This window comes from Chiloscyllium punctatum, chromosome 44 (genome assembly GCF_047496795.1).
Source record: "Chiloscyllium punctatum isolate Juve2018m chromosome 44, sChiPun1.3, whole genome shotgun sequence".
Taxonomy (NCBI): domain Eukaryota; kingdom Metazoa; phylum Chordata; class Chondrichthyes; order Orectolobiformes; family Hemiscylliidae; genus Chiloscyllium; species Chiloscyllium punctatum.
Window position 1 is genome coordinate 39,836,580 of NC_092782.1, and position 17,717 is coordinate 39,854,296.

The 17,717-nt window shown below is 40.9% G+C and overlaps 1 protein-coding gene across 1 annotated transcript in view; it reads left to right on the forward strand.

The window, feature by feature from the left end:
* lhfpl3 (LHFPL tetraspan subfamily member 3) overlaps nt 1-17,717 on the forward strand; it is a 309,308-nt gene that overhangs the window by 187,968 nt on the left and 103,623 nt on the right. The gene's annotated exons all lie outside the window — the stretch shown is intronic.

The window sequence follows — 17,717 nt, forward strand, 5'->3', positions numbered from 1 at the left end:
TTCCTGTATTGGTCAGAGTATTGAGTACAGGAGTTGGGAGGTCATGTTGCAGCTGTACAGAATATTGGTTAGGCCACTGTTGGAATATTGCATGCAATGCTGGTCTCCTTCCTATCGGAAAGATGTTGTGAGACTTGAAAGGGTTCAGAAAAGATTTACAAGAATGTTGCCAGGGTTGGAGGATCTGAACTACAGGGAGAGGCTGAACAGGCTGGGGCTGTTTTCCCTGGAGCATCGGAGGCTGAGGGGTGACCTTATAGAGATTTACAAAATTAAGAGGGGCATGGATAGGGTAAATAGACATAGTCTTTTCCCTGGGGTCGCGGAGTCCAGAACTAGAGTTTAGGGTGAGAGGGGAAAGATATAAAAGAGACCTAAGAGGCAACGTTTTCATGCAGAGTATGGAATGAGCTGCCAGAGGATGTGGTGGAGGCTGGTACAATTGCAACATTTAAGAGGCATTTGGATGGGTATATGAATAGGAAGGGTTTGGAGGGATATGGGCCAGGTGCTGGCAGGTGGGACTAGATTGGGTTGGGATATCTGGTTGGCATGGACGGGTTGGACCGAAGGGTCTGCTTCCATGCCGTACATCTCTATGACTCTATGACTCTAAATGTGGTAAGGAAAAAACATAAAATTATAGACTGGTGAGCCTGACTTCGATGGTGTGCAAGTTGTTGGAGGGAATCCTGAGGAACAGGACGTACATGTATTTGGAAAGGTAAGGACTGATTAGGGATAGTCAACATTTTGAAGAAGTAACAAAGAAGATTGATAAGGGCAGAGCAGTGGACGTAATCTATATGGACTTCAGTAAGACGTTTGACAAGGTTCCCCATGGGAGACTGGTTAGCAAGGTTAGATCTCATGGAATATAGGGAGAACTATCTATTTGGATACAGAACTGGCTCAAAGATAGAAAACAGAGTGTGGTGGAGGAGGGTTGTTTTTCAGACTAGAGGCCTGTGACTAGTGGAGTGCCACAAGGACCAGTGCTGGGTCCATTTCTTTTCATCATTTAAAAAAAATTATTTGGATGTGAGCATAGGAGTTACAGGTAGTAAGTTTGCAGATGACACCAAAATTGGAGGTGTAGTGGACAGCGAAGAAGGTTACCTCCGACCTTGATCAGATGGGCCAATGGGCTGAAGAGTGGCAGATGGAGTTTAATTTAGATAAATGTGAGGTGCTGCATTTTTGGAAAGTGAATCTTAGGAGGATTTATAAACTTAATGGTAAGGTCCTATGGACTGTTGCCGAACAAAGAGACCTTGGAGTGCAGGTTCATAGCCCCTTGAAAATAGAGACACAGGTAGATAGGGTAGTGACGAAGGTACTTGTTATGCTTTCCTTTATTGGTCAGAGTATTGAGTACAGGAAGGATGCTATGAAATGTGAAAGGCTTTAGAAAAGATTTACAAGGATGTTGCCAGGGTTGGAGGATTTGAGTTGCAGGGAGTGGCTGAATAGGCTTGGGCTATTTTCCCTGGAGCATTGGAGGCTGAGGGGTGACCTTCTCGAGGTTTATAAAATCATGAGGGGCATGGATAGAGTAAATAGACAAGGTCTTTTCCCTGGAGTGGGGGGAGTCCACAATTTGAGGGCAAAGGTTTAAGATAGAGGTGAAAAATTTTAAAAGGGACCTAATGGGTAACTTTCTCACACATATGTGGAATGAGCTGCCAGAGGAAGTGAAGGAGGCTGCTACAATTACAGCATTTAAAAGTCATCTAGATGGGTATATGAATAGGAAGGGTTTAGAAAAATATGGGCCAAGTGCTGGCAAATGGGATTGGATTAGTTTAGGATATCTGGTCTGCATGGACAAATTGGACCAAAGGGTCTGTTTCCATGCTGTACAGTTGTATGACTCTGTGAGTTTGCTGGTGAAAATATCATCTGTGCTTTTATCACCTCCAGACTCACTATTCTAAAGTTTTCTTAACTAGCTTCTCCTTTTTCACCCTTGATGCACTTGAACCCATTCAAAATTGTGCTGCCCATACCTTAACTTACTAACCTACATTAGATCCTAGCCAGCTTTGAATTTAAAATTGCAAGAATCATGATTCCATGGTCTTTTCCCTTCCCTATCTCTGTAGCCGTCCCCAGGATTCTTAATCCACAAAGCTTGGCATTCCTTCAATACTAGCTTCAATGCATCCACAGCATCCTCGACTCCTTGGTCATGTCTTCAGCCACTATGACCACAAACTAAAGATTCTACCATAACTGTCTCCAACCCTTCGCTCCTACAAACTTGCCATCTTGATTCAGACTTTTGAATCACTTCACCAAAAGTCTCCTCCTTTGGCTTGATAAGGCTCATCTGATTACATTTCAGAAAAGCTGACGGTGCTATACTACATTTAAAAAGGTCACTATGTTTGTACAGATTGTTGAAGAAAAATAGCCAAGTTTTGCATAAATCCTTTATTAACTAGTGCCTTTATTTTAAAAAAAAGTGTTTGGTGTTTAAGCTGGCATGCCCATGATTTTCGTTCTGCACAACAACAATCGTCAACCACTAAATATCTAACATAACATCTCAAATAAATCCACACTCATACTAGATCCTTTTGTTTTAGAGAAACAACGTGCCTTTTAACATCTTGCACAATGTGAAAGAGTTTACAAAAATCAATTTCTCACAAGTCACTACATTAGGAAGTCATGCTAAATGAATCAATTACATCTTTCACTTGTAACCCAAGAATCAAAAGGCACACTCATGGCATTTAGGTATCATGGCTAGACCAATATTTTTTGCCCATCCCTAATTGCCCAAAGGCAATTTCTCTGGATGTGGAGTTGCATGTAGGTCAGACCAAGTAAGAATAGCAGATTATCTTTGCCAAAAATATTTTAATAAACCAGATAGGTTTTTACAACAATTGATAGTAGTTGCATGGTCACCATTAACGTAGTGTTTTCTTCCAGCTTTTTAATCGAATTAAACAGTCACGACCTACCATGTTGGGATATGTACCCATTTCCCAAGAACATTAACTCATCCAGTAACTTTACCACTATGCCACCACATTCCATATTACAGTTGGAATAAGAAATCTATCCCATCAAGCATCCAAAACAATTCAGTAATGCCAACAGAATGAAAAACATTCTCTACATTTCCACATAAGCTGGCAATCCATGTTAACACACTCCTGTTTCAAATGGTAAGGACTATGTAGCTGTCCTTATTGCCCAAGACACAACTCAAGGGCTCTCCAATGTACAGAGGCATTAGTCCACCCAAGAATTCAGCAAACGCTAGTACCCTGGACTAGTAACAGTGGGAATGAAGGGAAGTATGATATTTGAACACAGCCTCTTAACAGACAAGCACAGTTGCAAATAAATTGGTAGAATAACAGTGGCTATTGCACAAATAAAAATATCCAATTGTGTTCAGGCAATTCAGTTAATGGTCTATGATTCAAACCAGACTGCAATTAGACTTTAGAAAAGCCAAGTGAGGATGGGCTAGCTCCTAGATTTGATGTCACACATCACTGCCTCATTTGGGAAACAGGCATCAGTTCACAGCCAGATTACAGGAGGAACAGTCTCGCTTTCCTTTTAGCAGCTGCCTTTGTTTAATAAATCTTTCTGGGAACTGTGGTAACCCAACTAAAAATTTATTTTGGTGGAATTGAAAATCTGGCTTGAATCTTTATCTTCCATCAAGAAGTACTAGCTACCATTATAAACTCAAAGTTAAAATTTAATATCTAAGTTGATAAAACCTTGGGTTTACAAAATGATTTCCATGCTGCATTTAAAAAGGGACCAAAAAAGCATTCGGAGTCTTATGGAGTCATGACAACCATCATTGGCATTGAATAAAATGAATTGTTTCTAAAACCCATGAAAGAAAATATGAAGGAGAATTTGTTTTTTCTTAATATTTCAAACCAAGAGTAAAAGAGCAATTCACATTCCCACCTGCCTCTACCTATCGCATGTGTCTTCCATGTGATCAAATCTGTTGTTATGATAAGGCCAGTGGCAAACTGTTCATAGTACTGAAGCTGTGGTCATTCCTAGTTTTTATTTGGCTGAAGTATGATTTCTCTATGCTTTTGTAGGCCACCTTTCCATTAGTATTTTCTATTTTTTATCTGTTAATTTATTAAACTGGAGACCCAAACTTCTTCGAATCTTCATTCTTTCTAGCTTTTTTTCATGTTTAAATTGTACTATCTTTCTTAGGTCTAAAGTGGAGGACCTCCTATTTGTCCACATTAAAATCAAATCACTACTGATTTAACCATTTTTACCATCTATCACTATTTATCATTTTGTTTCTGTCTACACTACTTAAAAGCCTATCTGTCCTTGTGCTGTCAGCAAATTTGGATATTTTAAGTTCTACCTTTTTAAGTTATTCATGAATGCAGTAACTATTTTGAAGCCTCAACATACATCCCTGTGGGACACTTCTAATCACATTCTGCCAATTTGTGTAGCTGCCTATTAACCTTTCTCTGTGCCTCCTTCAACTCAGTCAAATTCCAAACCAGGTCAACAATTTGCCTTCAATGAGCTTTAATTGTAACTAACCATCACTTATGAAGGGCATTGTCAGATGCCTCTGAAAAGCAATATAAATAGCATTCATAAACCTTCTCTTGTTTTCTAATCAAAAAGTTCAATTAGAATCATAAGACATAAACTTCTGTCTATAAATCTATGCTGGCTCCCTCTGATCAGCTGATGGTAGTAGAATAATTGAATAATTCAAATCCTTAAATTTGACACCTTCATTCAGAATAGTGGTATTATCTTGGATTATTAACCTAGAGACATTCTGACGACTTGATGGTATTATTGCTTGACTAATAATCTAGAGACTCAAGCAATGTTCTGGGGACAGGACTGGCAACTTAATGTTCCAGGATACAAATGCTACAGGAAAGACAGAAAGGGAGGCAAGTTGCGGCAGGAGGTGGCATTTTTGATAATGAATAGTATTACAGCTGTACTGAGGGAGGATATTCCTAGAAGTACATCCAGGGAAGTTATTTGGGTAGAACTGAGAAATAAGAAAGGAATGATCACCACCTTCTTTGGATTGTAATATAGACCCCCTAATAGTCAGCAGGAAATTGAGAAACAAATTTGTAAGGAGATTTCAGTTATCTGTAAGATTAATAGGGAGGTTATGATAGGGGAGTTTAACTTTCCAAACATGGACTGGGACTGACATAGTGTTAAGAGTTTAAATGAAGAGGAATTTTCTGATTCAGTATGTGGATATACCTACTAGAGAAGGTGCAAAACTTGATCTATGCTTGGGAAATATGGGAGGGGAGGTGACTGAGGTGTCAGTGAGGGGGGATCTTTGGGGCCAGCAACCATAATTCTATTACTTTTAAAATAGTGATGGAAAAGGATAGACCAGATCTAAAAGTTGAAGTGTAAAATTGGAAGAAGGCTAATTTGGTGGTATTAGGCAAGAAATTTCAAAAGCTGATTGGGGGCAGATTTTCACAGGTAAAGGGACGACTGGAAAATGGGAAGCCTTCAGAAATGAGATAACGAGAGTCCAGAGACAGTATATTCCAGTTAAGATGAAAGGAAAGGCTGGTAGGTATAGGGAATGCTGGATGACAAGAGAAATTGAGGGTTTGATTAAGAAAAAGAAGGAAGCATATGTCAGGAATAGGCAGGATAGATAGAGTAAATCCTTAGAGTATAAAGGTATTAAAAGTATACTTAAGAGGGAAATCAGGAGGGCTAAAAGGAGACATGAGAAAGCTTTGACAAATAGGGTTAAGGAGAATCCAAAGGGTTTTTACAATACATTAAGGACAAAAGGGTAACTAGGGGGAGAATAGGGCCTCTAAAAGACCAGCGAGGTGGCCTTTGTTAGAGCCGCAAGAGATGGGGGAGATACTAAAAGTGTTTACTGTGGAAAAGGACATGGAAGATATAGAATGTAGTGAAATAGATGGTGACATCTTAAAATGTCAATATTACAAAGGAGGAAGTGCTGAATGTCTTGAAACACATAAATGTGGATAAATCCACCGGACCTGATCAAGCGTACCTGCGAACTCTGCAGAAGCTAGGGAAGTGATTGCTGAGATATTTGTATCATCAATAGTCATGGGTGAGGTGCTGGAAGACTTGGAGGGTGGCTAACATGGTGCCACTATTTAAGAAACGTGGTAAGGACAAGTCGGGGAACGATAGACTGGTGAGCCTAACGTCGGTGGTGGGCAAGTTGTTGGATAGTATCCTGAGGGACAGGATGTACATGTATTCAGAAAGGCAAGGACTGATTAGGGATAGTCAGCATGGCTTTGTGCATGAGAAATCATGCCTCTCCAACTTGATTGAGTTTTTTGGAGAACTAACAAAGAGGGTTGAGGGCAGAGCAATAGATGAGATCTATATGGATTTCAGTAAGGCGTTCGACAAGGTTCTCCCCATGGTAGACTGGTTAGCAAGGCTAGATCTCATGGAATACAGGGAGAACTAGCCATTTGGATACAGAACTGGCTCAAAGGTAGAAGAAAGAGGGTAGTGGTGTGGAGGGTTGTTTTTCAGACTGGAGGCCTGTGACCAGTGGAGTTCCACAAGGGTTGGTGCTGGGTCCACTACTTTTCGTCATTTATATAAATGATTTAGATGTGAGGATAAGAGAATAGTTAGTAAGTTTGCAGATAACACCAAAATTGGAAATGTAGTGGACTGCGAAGAAGGTTACCTCAGATTACAACGGGATCTTGATCAGATGGACCAATGGGCTGAGGAGTGGCAGATGGAGTTTAATTTAGATAAATCCAAGGTGTTGCATTTTGGGACAGCAAATCTTAAAAGGACGTATACACTTAATGGTAAGGTGCTAGGAAGTGTTGCTGAACAAAGAGACCTTGGAGTGCAGATTCATAGCTCCTTGAAAGTAGAGTTGCAGGTAGATAGAATAGTGAAGAAGGCATTTGATATGCTTTCCTTTATTGGTCAGTGTTGAGTATCGGAGTTGGGAGTTCATGTTGTGGCTGTATAGGACATTGGTTAGGCCAATTGAGCTATAGGGAGAGGTTGAATATGCTGAGGCTTTTTTTCCTGAAGCGTCGGAGGCTGAGCGGTGACCTTATAGAAGTTCATAAAATCACAAGGGGCATGGATAGGATAAATAGACAAAGTCTTTTCCCTGGGGTGGGGGAGTCCAGAACTAGAGGGCATAGGTTTAGGGTGTGAAAGGAAAGATATAAAAGAGACCTAATGGGCAATATTTTCACGCAGAGGGTGGTACATGTATGGAATGAGCTGCCAGAGGAAGTGGTGGAGGCTAGTACAACTGCAACATTTAAAAAGCATCTGGATGGGTTTATGAATAGGAAGGGTTTGAAGGGATATGGGTCGGGTGCTGACAGGTGGAACTGGATTAGGGTGGGATATCTGGTCAGCATGAACAAGTTGGACTGATGGTATTTTTAAATCTTACCTTAAAGTTGAAGACTTCTTATCCTGATGAAGGGCTTCTGTCCAAAACGTCGATTCTCCAGCTTCCCGGTGCTGCCTGACCTGCTGTGCTTTTCCAGCAACACACTCTCGACTACTTCTTATCCCTCTACAACCGTCCTGTCACAAAACTCTCAATTTTGGGAATGCCCATGCTGGAGAATATCATATTTAAGTATTAAAATCTTCCATTCAGGTACAACCTGACATGGGGACAGGTTGCAGTTTAGTGCTTTTCTTAAAGGCAGCCCCAATACTGTATTTTAACAGCATCAGTATGAATTACTGATTAGTAACTGGTATAGTTCTGTGTTATAGAATCACATCCATTCTGAACTTGGTTCTGAATACAGAGTCCTTCACTTATAAAATATTCTGCCTGGTGAAGTAAGATATTTATCCTGTCGTCCTGAGCTCCATTTGGTTTCCATTTATCTGTCAGCAGTCATTCACTGCCTCTGAAGAGATCATTAGCAACATTTTGCAATTGAGATACCTGCTGCTTTTTCGAAGCCAGGAAAATGTGGTTCCAAATCTGTTTCTGAATAGACTGCCAGATGATAATCACACAAAAAAAAAGCTGCTTTGTGTTAGATTAGGTGGCAGAGAAATGTCATTCCTGATTGCGGTAATGGCCTTTGCCATTTTCTCAACCCTTTAAACTGAATGATTAGTTTGAAGTCTGTTTAAAACATTCAATTTCTATTGCCCCTCTAAAAGCAATTAAAATGATTAGCATTTGATCTTTGCCCTGAGATTTCTCAATTGCAGGTAGTTTTATAATGCTGTGGTTGTGTTCCAGCAAAACTTCACCTAATAGAAAATCGCTTCATGTAAATAACAGGCCTATGGGAGAAGTGGGATTAGGGGCAAATCAGCAAAAAATATCACTCATGATCGCTTAAAAATCACCCAAAATTCTAACAGTATAGCACAACATGCATGAAGGTATAAATCATATTTACCAATGAAACAAAAGTAAATTTTAACACTGTCCCTGCATTAACAATATTTTTTAAATGTACTGAGGGTCATCATGGTCTGTAAGGTAGGCTCCCTCATTCGCGTTAAGACAGCTATATCACACATTCTCTCCTTACACTCAGAACACATTATAATATCTAGCTTCTCTTCCAGTGTTATAGCCTTTCTTTTGCATTCACCACCCACAATTTTAGCTTCTTGCTAGCATTCTTGTCAAAATGCCCCTCTATCTTTTCAAAAAAAAGGGTTTATCGAGTGGTAGTGTACTTTTCATTTGAAGCTGCTCAATGTATCTCTTTCTCTCAAAGCTGTTTTCTGTACACTACTTATCACAGAAAGCTGCTCTGTCAGCAGCTGACTTCGGTGCATGCGCAGAATGGCACAACACTGGCACTGACATTGGTGCGTGTGCAGAGCAGCATGGAGATTTTGGCATGGACATCAGCTCATGTGCAGAATGAAGCATGCATAACGATCACTGCTGGAATCACGGTATTGGGAACAGAAGTAATCATTCTCAAAACTCCTGTCTCTTAATTCCTCAGTGACATAAATAAATTGTGCTGCTGCAATGTGCATTATCTGAGAACTACCTGTATTCTCTTCAAAGTTTGATGTATTTCCTGCCTTGTCAAAGCCAAAATTTCAGCACTCTTTTAGAATCCTTACAATGTGGAAATGAGTTATTTGGCCAATTGAGTGCACACTGACCCTCCAAAGGACATCCCACCCTCTCCCCGACTTTTCCATGGCCAATCCACCTAATCTGCATATCTTTGGAGTGTGGGAGGAAACCCTCACAGAAAATCACTCACAGATGGAATTGAAACCATGTCCCTGGTCTGTGAGGCAACAGTGCTAACTACTGAGTTACCATGTCAACTGCTTGATGTTACCTGGTGAGACAGAAGCCTGAAAGCACACATCAGCTGGTTTTGAAACAGTGGGCAAAAGTGAGGACTGCAGATGCTGGAAGGTGGTTTTGAAACCGTTTCTACCCTACTGTTGTTAGAATACTGAACAGACTGACTAAGTCCTAACATTCGCCTGGACCTGTGTTTTTGCCACTGTTTACCTATTATGTACTACCTATGCTACTTAACTATATGATCTGCCTGTATTGCTCGCAAGTCAAAGCTTTTCACTGTGCCTCAGTACACGTGACAATAAATTCAATGCAAAATTCAATTCAATTCAATTCAATGATCCCTTTGCAAAGTGTAAAATAAAACACATTTGGATTTCATCTCAAAGTCAACCCTCATGTATTTGAATAGATTCCATTTAGATCCAAATTTTGCAAAATATTTAAGAAATTGTGGTCATTGCTAGTAATTGTTGAACTGTTACTGTGAGAAACTGAATTCACTGAACTGCACCTGTCTTTTTTACATGGTATACTCAAAAAGGACATGCCAAAAATTCAACAACTTTCATTTCTACAGCACCTTTTTAACGTAATAAGAAGTCCCAAGTTGCTTCATGAAAGCATAACCAGACAAGGACTGACACTTAGTATGAAGAAAAGCAAAAATCTATGTTTCAAAGACTGATCTGTGCTGAGTTGGCTCATCTCAACTGGGATAACAATGGGATGTAATTACTTTTTCTCTCGGTCCAGTGAGGGAGAAATTCAAAGTGAAAAGTCAATTACCAGGAGTATATTTCAATCCATGCACCAAATGAAATGTAGCAAATTGTATATGAGATGAAATTGTAATTCTACTCCAGTATTAAAGTCTAAAGCAATACTTGTTTCAACTTTGTGCTCTTAGCCACAAAGGGAAAAGTTAGATTGGATAGAGTATGTTTGAGAAAGCCCAGAATGTTGAACATTACAGTTGATAGAAAGTTGATTTGTCTCTCTGGGAACCTTACAGAACAAATTGTAGTTGAAGCTTGTTTTGTGGTTCAAATTAATTAGTCAGTCAATTTTTTTTTTGTCTGATAAGCTTGGACTGTTATGGATGAGCCTGATCTCCTTTCTGAGAAGCCTGAAATATGCAGTGCAGATAAACATTTGGAATACAGTTACAGGGATCTGAACTGCAGTACAAAGCCCTAATCAAAGGCAGGGAGCAAATATAAAGAGAATGGCTGTGTTAATCTGTTCTATGTACGTACAGCTATTTTGATGCTACATAATATTGATTAGATTTACTCAATTTCAAATTAATTATTTTTGTTTTCTTTTTGCTATATAAATCTTTCTCCACTTTCCTGCATTTCAAGGTTATTTAACTGTGGGCATACTAGAGACCATACACCCCAAAAAAACAATAAATCGATTGCAAATTTATTTGCAGCTAATTTTGATTTATTAATTTTTTTATTCATTTTATGTGGAACGGATGTTGTTGGCCGGCCAGCATTTATTGCCCTTGAAGATGGTGGAGAGTTGCCTTCTTGAACCGCTGCAGTCCATGTATAGTGGGTTCACCCACAATCCCCCTCAAGAGAGAATTCCAGGATTTTGACCCAGCAACAGTGAAGGAACGGCAATATATTTCCAATTCAGGATGGTGAGTGGCTTGGAGGGAAACTTTCAGGTGGTGGTGTTCCCATGTATCTGCTGCCCTTGTCTTTCTAGATGGAAATGGTAGTGGGTTTGGAAGGTGCTGTCTAAGGATCTTGGGGGCATTTCTGCAGTGCATTTTATAGATAATACATGTTGCTGCTACTGAGAATTGGTGGTGAAGGGAGTGGATTTTGTAGATGTGGTGTCAGTCAAGCGGGCTGTTTTGTCCTGGATAGTGTCAAGTTTAGAGTCATACAGCACAGCAACAGACCTTCAGTCCAACTAGTCCATATTGACCATATTCCTAAACTAAACCAGTCCCGCCTGCCTGCTCCTGGTCCATATCCCTGAAAACCTTTCATATTCATGTACTTACCCAAATATCTTTTAAAAGTTGTAATTTGTGATGATGCTGCTCCCTTAACAAGGTTATGCTGTCCTTGGCTTTTTTTTTCCCCAGAGAGGTCGTAAAAGCAGCAATTTCAAAGTCTAGGTTTGAAGGGTTTTAGGGCCGGTTTGATTAGCTAACAGAAACTGCCACAGTCAAATGGCTTTCAACTTTTAAAAAGAATATTTCTACAATGTAAGAGGAGTGGCCAGTTCTCCCAACTCAGCTTTGCTTTGGTTTGGTTTTACCCAACTAGCTGTTCACTGAAAACATGCAGTCAGTTCTGAGGCTGCCGGTCCAAGAGACAGCTCCATGGAAGGAGGTTTCCATGCTGAATTCCTCTGCCATCTCTCTCTCTCCTGTAAGACCCTGTGTTTGATTGTACCTTTCTTGCCAAGGGGTGTTTATGGGGATTGTTGCAGGAATTTGGAACAGCATCATTAAATTGGGATAATCTGTTAGGTTTTCGAATAGGTTAAGTTATTCTGTATTCTGTACTCCTTGTGTTTCATTCAGTAATCTTGTAAATAAATTATGTTTTGTTTAAAACTGTGGTTTGACCAGTTGCATCACTCCTGGAATATCCACATTACACCTGCTTAAAACAGCTAGGAAAGTTAGGGTCTGGGCTACTTGGTTTGAGGGGGTCTGGTCCATAATAAATTGTCAAGATTAGAGTGGTACTGGAAAAGCTCAGCAAGTCAGGCAACATCTGAGGAGCAGGAAACTCGACGTATCGGGCAAAAGCCCTTCACCATTCCTGATGAAAGGCTTTTGCCCAAAACATTGATTTTCCTGCTCCTCGGATGCAGCCTGACTTGCTGTGCTTTTCCAGCTCCACTCTAATCTTGACTCAATCTCCAGCATCTGCAGTACCCACTTCAGCCATAATAAATTGTACCCACATCCACCACTTCCTCAGGAAGTTTGTTCCACGCATGAATAACACTGTGTAAAATATTTGCCCCTCCTGCTCTTTTTTAAATCTCTCTCCTCCCACCTTAAAATTGTGTCCCCAGTCTTGAAATCCAGCATCGTAGGGAAAAGACAACTACCATTAACTCTATCTTTACCCATTATGTTATAAACTTCTATCAGGTCACCTCTCAACCTCCTAGACTCAAGTGAAAAAAGTCCCAGTCTATCCAGTCTTTCTTTATAACTGAAACCTTCTATACCCAGCAACATCTTAGTAAATCTTTTCTGAACCTTTTCCAGCTAAATAATATCCTTCCTATAACTTGGCAACCAGAACTGGACACAGTATTCCAGAAAAGGCCTCACCAATGTCCTGTACAACCTCAATATGACTTCCCAACTCCAAACTCGCAGGATTGAGCAGTGAAGGCAATTGTGACAAACACCTTTTTAACCACCCTGTCTATATGTGATGCAAGCTTCAAAGAATTATGTCCCTGACCCCTTGATTCCTCTGTTCTACAACAGTACCCCCAAAGCTCTACCATTAGTTGTGTAAGCCCTACCTTTGTTTATTGAACCAAAATGCAATACCTCGAATTTATCCAGATTTAATTCCATCTGCCATTTTTCAGCTCATTGACCCATTTGATCAAGATCCCTTTGTAATCTTTAACCTTTTTCATTGTATTGGAACTGCACCCATTCAGGCAAGTGGGAGTATCCATCACATTCCTGACTTTTACCTTGTAGATTGTGGACAGGCTTTGGGGAGTCAGGAGGTGAGTGACTCAATACAGTATTGCTAGTATCTGGCCTGTTCTTGTAGCCACTATATTTGTGACACGTCCAATTGACTCTCTGGTCAATGGTAACTTCAGCGATTGATTGTGGGGAATTCACCATTGAATGTCAAGGGGTGGTGATAAGATTGTCTCTTATTGGAGATGGTCATTGCCTGGCATTTGTTTAGTATGAATGCTATCTGCCACTTGTCTGTTCAAGCCTGGATATTGTCCAGATCTTGTTGCATTTGAACATGTACTGCTTCAGTATCTGAGGAGCTTTGAATGGTGCAGAACATTGTGTGGTCATCGACGAACATCACCTGTTCTGACCTTATGATGTAGGCAAGGTCATTGATGAAGCAGCTGAAGATGTTTGGGCCTCGGATGCTACCCTATGGAACTCCTGCAGAAATATCCTAGAGCCGAAATGACAGACCTCCAACAACCACATCCATCTTCCCATGTGCCAGGTATGGCTCCAACCAGTAGAGAGTTTGCTGCTTGATACCCGTTGATTCCAATTTTGTTAGGGCTCCTTGATGCCATACTCAGCTGAATACAGCCTTAATGTCGAGGGCTGTCACTCGCCTCACTTGTGGAATTCAGTTCTTTTCCTCATGTTTGAACCAAGGCTGTACGAGGACAGGAGCTGAGTGGCCCTGGCAGAATCTAAACTGGGCATCACTGAGACTTGTTACTGCTGCTTGATAAGACTATTGATGACACCTTCCATCACTTTTACTAATGATCAAGGGCAGACTGATGGGGCAGTAATTGGCTGTTAGATTTGTCCTGCTTTTTATTTCAGAACATACCTGGGCAATTTTTCACATTGTCAGGTAGATACTGCTGACCACCAGAGGAGGCCGAAATGGATTATCCATTCAGCACTTCTGGCAGATGATGCTTTAACTTTCTCTTTTGTACTGATGTGTTGGGCTCTTCCATCATTAACAATGCAGATATTTGTGTAGCTTCCTCCAGTGGGTTGTTTAATTGTCCGCCATCATTCATGAGTAGATGTGGCATGATAGCAGACCTTATATCTGATTTATTGGTGTGGGCTCGCTTAGCTCTGACTGCCATTTGCTGCTTGTGCTGTTTGAGTAGTCCAGTTTAGTAGCTTCATTTGGCACTCATTTTCAGGTATGCCTGGTACTGCTCCTGGCATGCCCTCCTGCATTCTGCATTGAACCAGGGTTGATCCCCTGGCTTGATAGTAAATGTAGACTGGTGGATATGCTGGTTCATAAAGTTACAGACTGTGATGGAATACAATTCTATGCTGTTGACGGCCCACAGTGCCTTAAGGATGCGCAGTCTTGAGTTGCTAGATCTGTTCAAAGTCTGTCCCATCTAGTACAGTACAGTATCACACAATGTGAATATGGGATGTTGTCTCCACACGGACCACTCTTACCAATGCTGTCATGGACAGATGCATCTACAGCTGGCAAATTAGTAAGAATTAGGTCAAATATGCTTTTTCCTCTTGTTGGTTCCCTCACTGCTTGCCACAGATCCCATCTCACAGCTCTGTCCTTCAGTACCCGACCAGCTCGATCAGTAATCCAAGGCTCTTTCCCAGGCCCCAGGCCCAGAATCCATTTAAATATGTATGCATGAATTTAAGTGGCATGTGCACTGGTGTCAGCAAACGCAGTCTAAAAGATCTTTATTTTTTATTAGTTTTTATGATGTGCTGAAGGATAAATCTCCTAATGTGTAAATTGATTGTACATTCCACTTTAATTTTTTATCAGATAAGCTAATTCTGTGTTTCAAGATTGTTTGGTTTAGATTAAATTAGATTACTTACAGTGTGGAAACAGGCCCTTCGGCCCAACAAGTCCACACCGCCCCGCCGAAGCGCAACCCACCCATACCCCTACATCTACCCCTTACCTAACACTAGGGGCAATTTAGCATGGCCAATTCACCTGATTTGCACATCTTTGGACTGTGGGAGGAAACCGGAGCACCCGGAGGAAACCCACGCAGACACGGGGAGAACATGCAAACTCCACACAGTCAGTCACCTGAGGCAGGAATTGAACCCAGGTCTCTGGCGCTGTGAGGCAGCAGTGCTAACCACTGTGCCACCGTGCCGCCCTGACGATATTTAAATATCGTCAATGCTATTAAGTTATAAGATGAAACAACATGGAGATTTCAAAAGGGCATTATCGAGAAGAAACCTTCTACAGATATGGTATATAATCAGTAATATCAATAAACCTGAAGCATTAATTTGAGATAATCCTAGAGCCTGTTGTTGTGTTTCACTGCATCATTGCATATGACCTGTACTCCAGTAAATTCTATTATTATTTATTTGCCTGAAATGCACAATTTCAGTGATTTTGCAAACAGTCTAGCAAATTGAAAATAAAACGTTAAACTTTTAATTTTCATAAATACTATCTGAGAGCAAGGACCAGGTGCTGAAGGGTTCTTTCCCTGAGGAGCCCTTGGATTAGATTTATGTTTAGTGCTTTGGATAAGCAAGGTGTCATGTTGCAGGCCAGATGGCATTGGCCAGATACCTATCTTTGTGATGAACCTTCATAATGTTGAGGGGTTATCAGCAGACGTTAATCAAGCTTTCTATAGGAAAATCTCTAATTTGGTACGCTGGGATCTCCTGTATGACAGATGCTATTTCAGGTAATTATTTCACATGGTAATTATTTGAAGATGTTTACTACAATATTGCGGTCGCCAGGTTTTCAGATGGTGCCACAGAGGATTTCATGAAGCAAGTGAACAGCATGTAGGAGATCCAAATCCTCAATGGTGCTAGCCAGATACCAAAGCAAATACCTCAAACGATGGAGTGAGTTGGCAAAATACATGAATGACATGTTACCAAGGACAGGCTGCAGTGCAGGAAATGTAACTAAGAAGGCCACCACTTCAAGTTTCTCTCACATTCCACATGAGCTTTTATTATCCTTGCTCCTGCAGAAACACTATTTAATATATTTCCTTCGGTTTCTGCTTACACAATTAGATGCTAAGCTGCCCAACAAAGTCAAAAGATACATGTTCACCCATTTCCACTCTTCTTGCAGGGAATGTATGCACACAGAGAGCACACAAGTTTAAGAAGAGGTCCTGTTTTGATACAAGCAGGGTGTTTGAGTATATTTTCCTGGCTTAACTGAACTTTCTAGTCACAGCATGATATTCTACTCACACCTAGTGCAGCCATCCTTTTCCCATTATTATCATTGGCTAACTCTCTTTTCTTCAGAAATGTCAGTTCAGGCTGTGACAGACAGGAGGAGCTGAATCCTTCTGGAGGTCACCATCACTTGCTCTCATCCTTTCAGGCACCAGCACAGTATTAGTAACCCTATGTATTGTAAAGGGCTCTGTCCAAGGTAATTCACCAATCAAATGAGAGAAGCATTAGGTTAGCTTAGGAAACAGTACATTAAAGCTGGGAGGTTTACAGCATGTTTCCTGGCTCTGAAGAGGATAGAGATTCAGACTTCAGGGATCCAGCGAATGATGATTTCTGTGTGTCATTACCACAGAGCTTCTGCAACATATGGTACAGTTTATTCCCAGATGGTGTAGTGTTCTAGTGGATGGCATTGAAATTCTGCAGTCGTCATTCAGCATGCAGTCACCTCTGTGAGTTCTGCAGCTGGGCCCTACATGTCACAAGCTGTGACTGCTTTTTCACATGTTTACTTTCACTGATTTTTGTGAAGGTCTAAGTTCCCTCAGTACTCATCAACTGCAGGCAGAAAAATTTGTTTCTTCTGCTCATTCTGCTCTTGGTCATTAAAAGTGTCACAGAAGAGTCTGGGGGGGGGGGGGGGGGGGCGGCGGAGTCTGTTCATTTTCTGATTTTTGTCGTCTTCTCTGCAGAGTAATGAATGGCCTTTTAGAATAGTACAGCACTTTGGCACTCAACGTTGTGCTGGCCTTTTATCCTACTAGGATCAAAATAACCTAAATTCCCTTACTTTTACTATCTTCTGTGTGCCTATCCAAGAATCGCTTAAATGTCCATAATGTCCCTAACTACTACCACTGCTGTCAGTGCATTTCACGCACCTATCATTCTCTGTGTAAAGAACTGACCTCTGATGTCTCCCCTAAACCTTCCTCCAGTCACCTTATGCTCCTTTATGATAGCCATTTCTGCTCTGAGGAAAAGTCTCTGGCTATCTACTCTATCTATGCCTCTCAGCATCTTGTATACCTATATCAAGTCACCTCTCATCCTTCTTCGCTCCAATAAGAAAAGCCTTAGTACCCTCAACCTTTCTTCATAAGACATGCTCTCTCTAAAGCTTCTACATCCTTCCTATAATAAGGCAACCAGAACTGAACACAATATTTTAAGTGTGGTCTAACCAGGACTCTATAGAGTTGGCAGCATAACCTCATGGCTCTTAAACTAATCGCCCCACTAATGAAAGTCAACACACCATACACCTTCTTAACAACCCTATCAACCTGGGTGGCAACTTTAAGGGATCTATCAATGTGGACCCCAAGATCCTTCTGTGTCCTCCACACTGCCAAGAATCCTACCTTTAACCCTGTAATCTGCATTCAAATTCGGCCTTCCAAAATGGGGAATGCTAAAATCCATATACACCATATCCACATCATCAGTGTT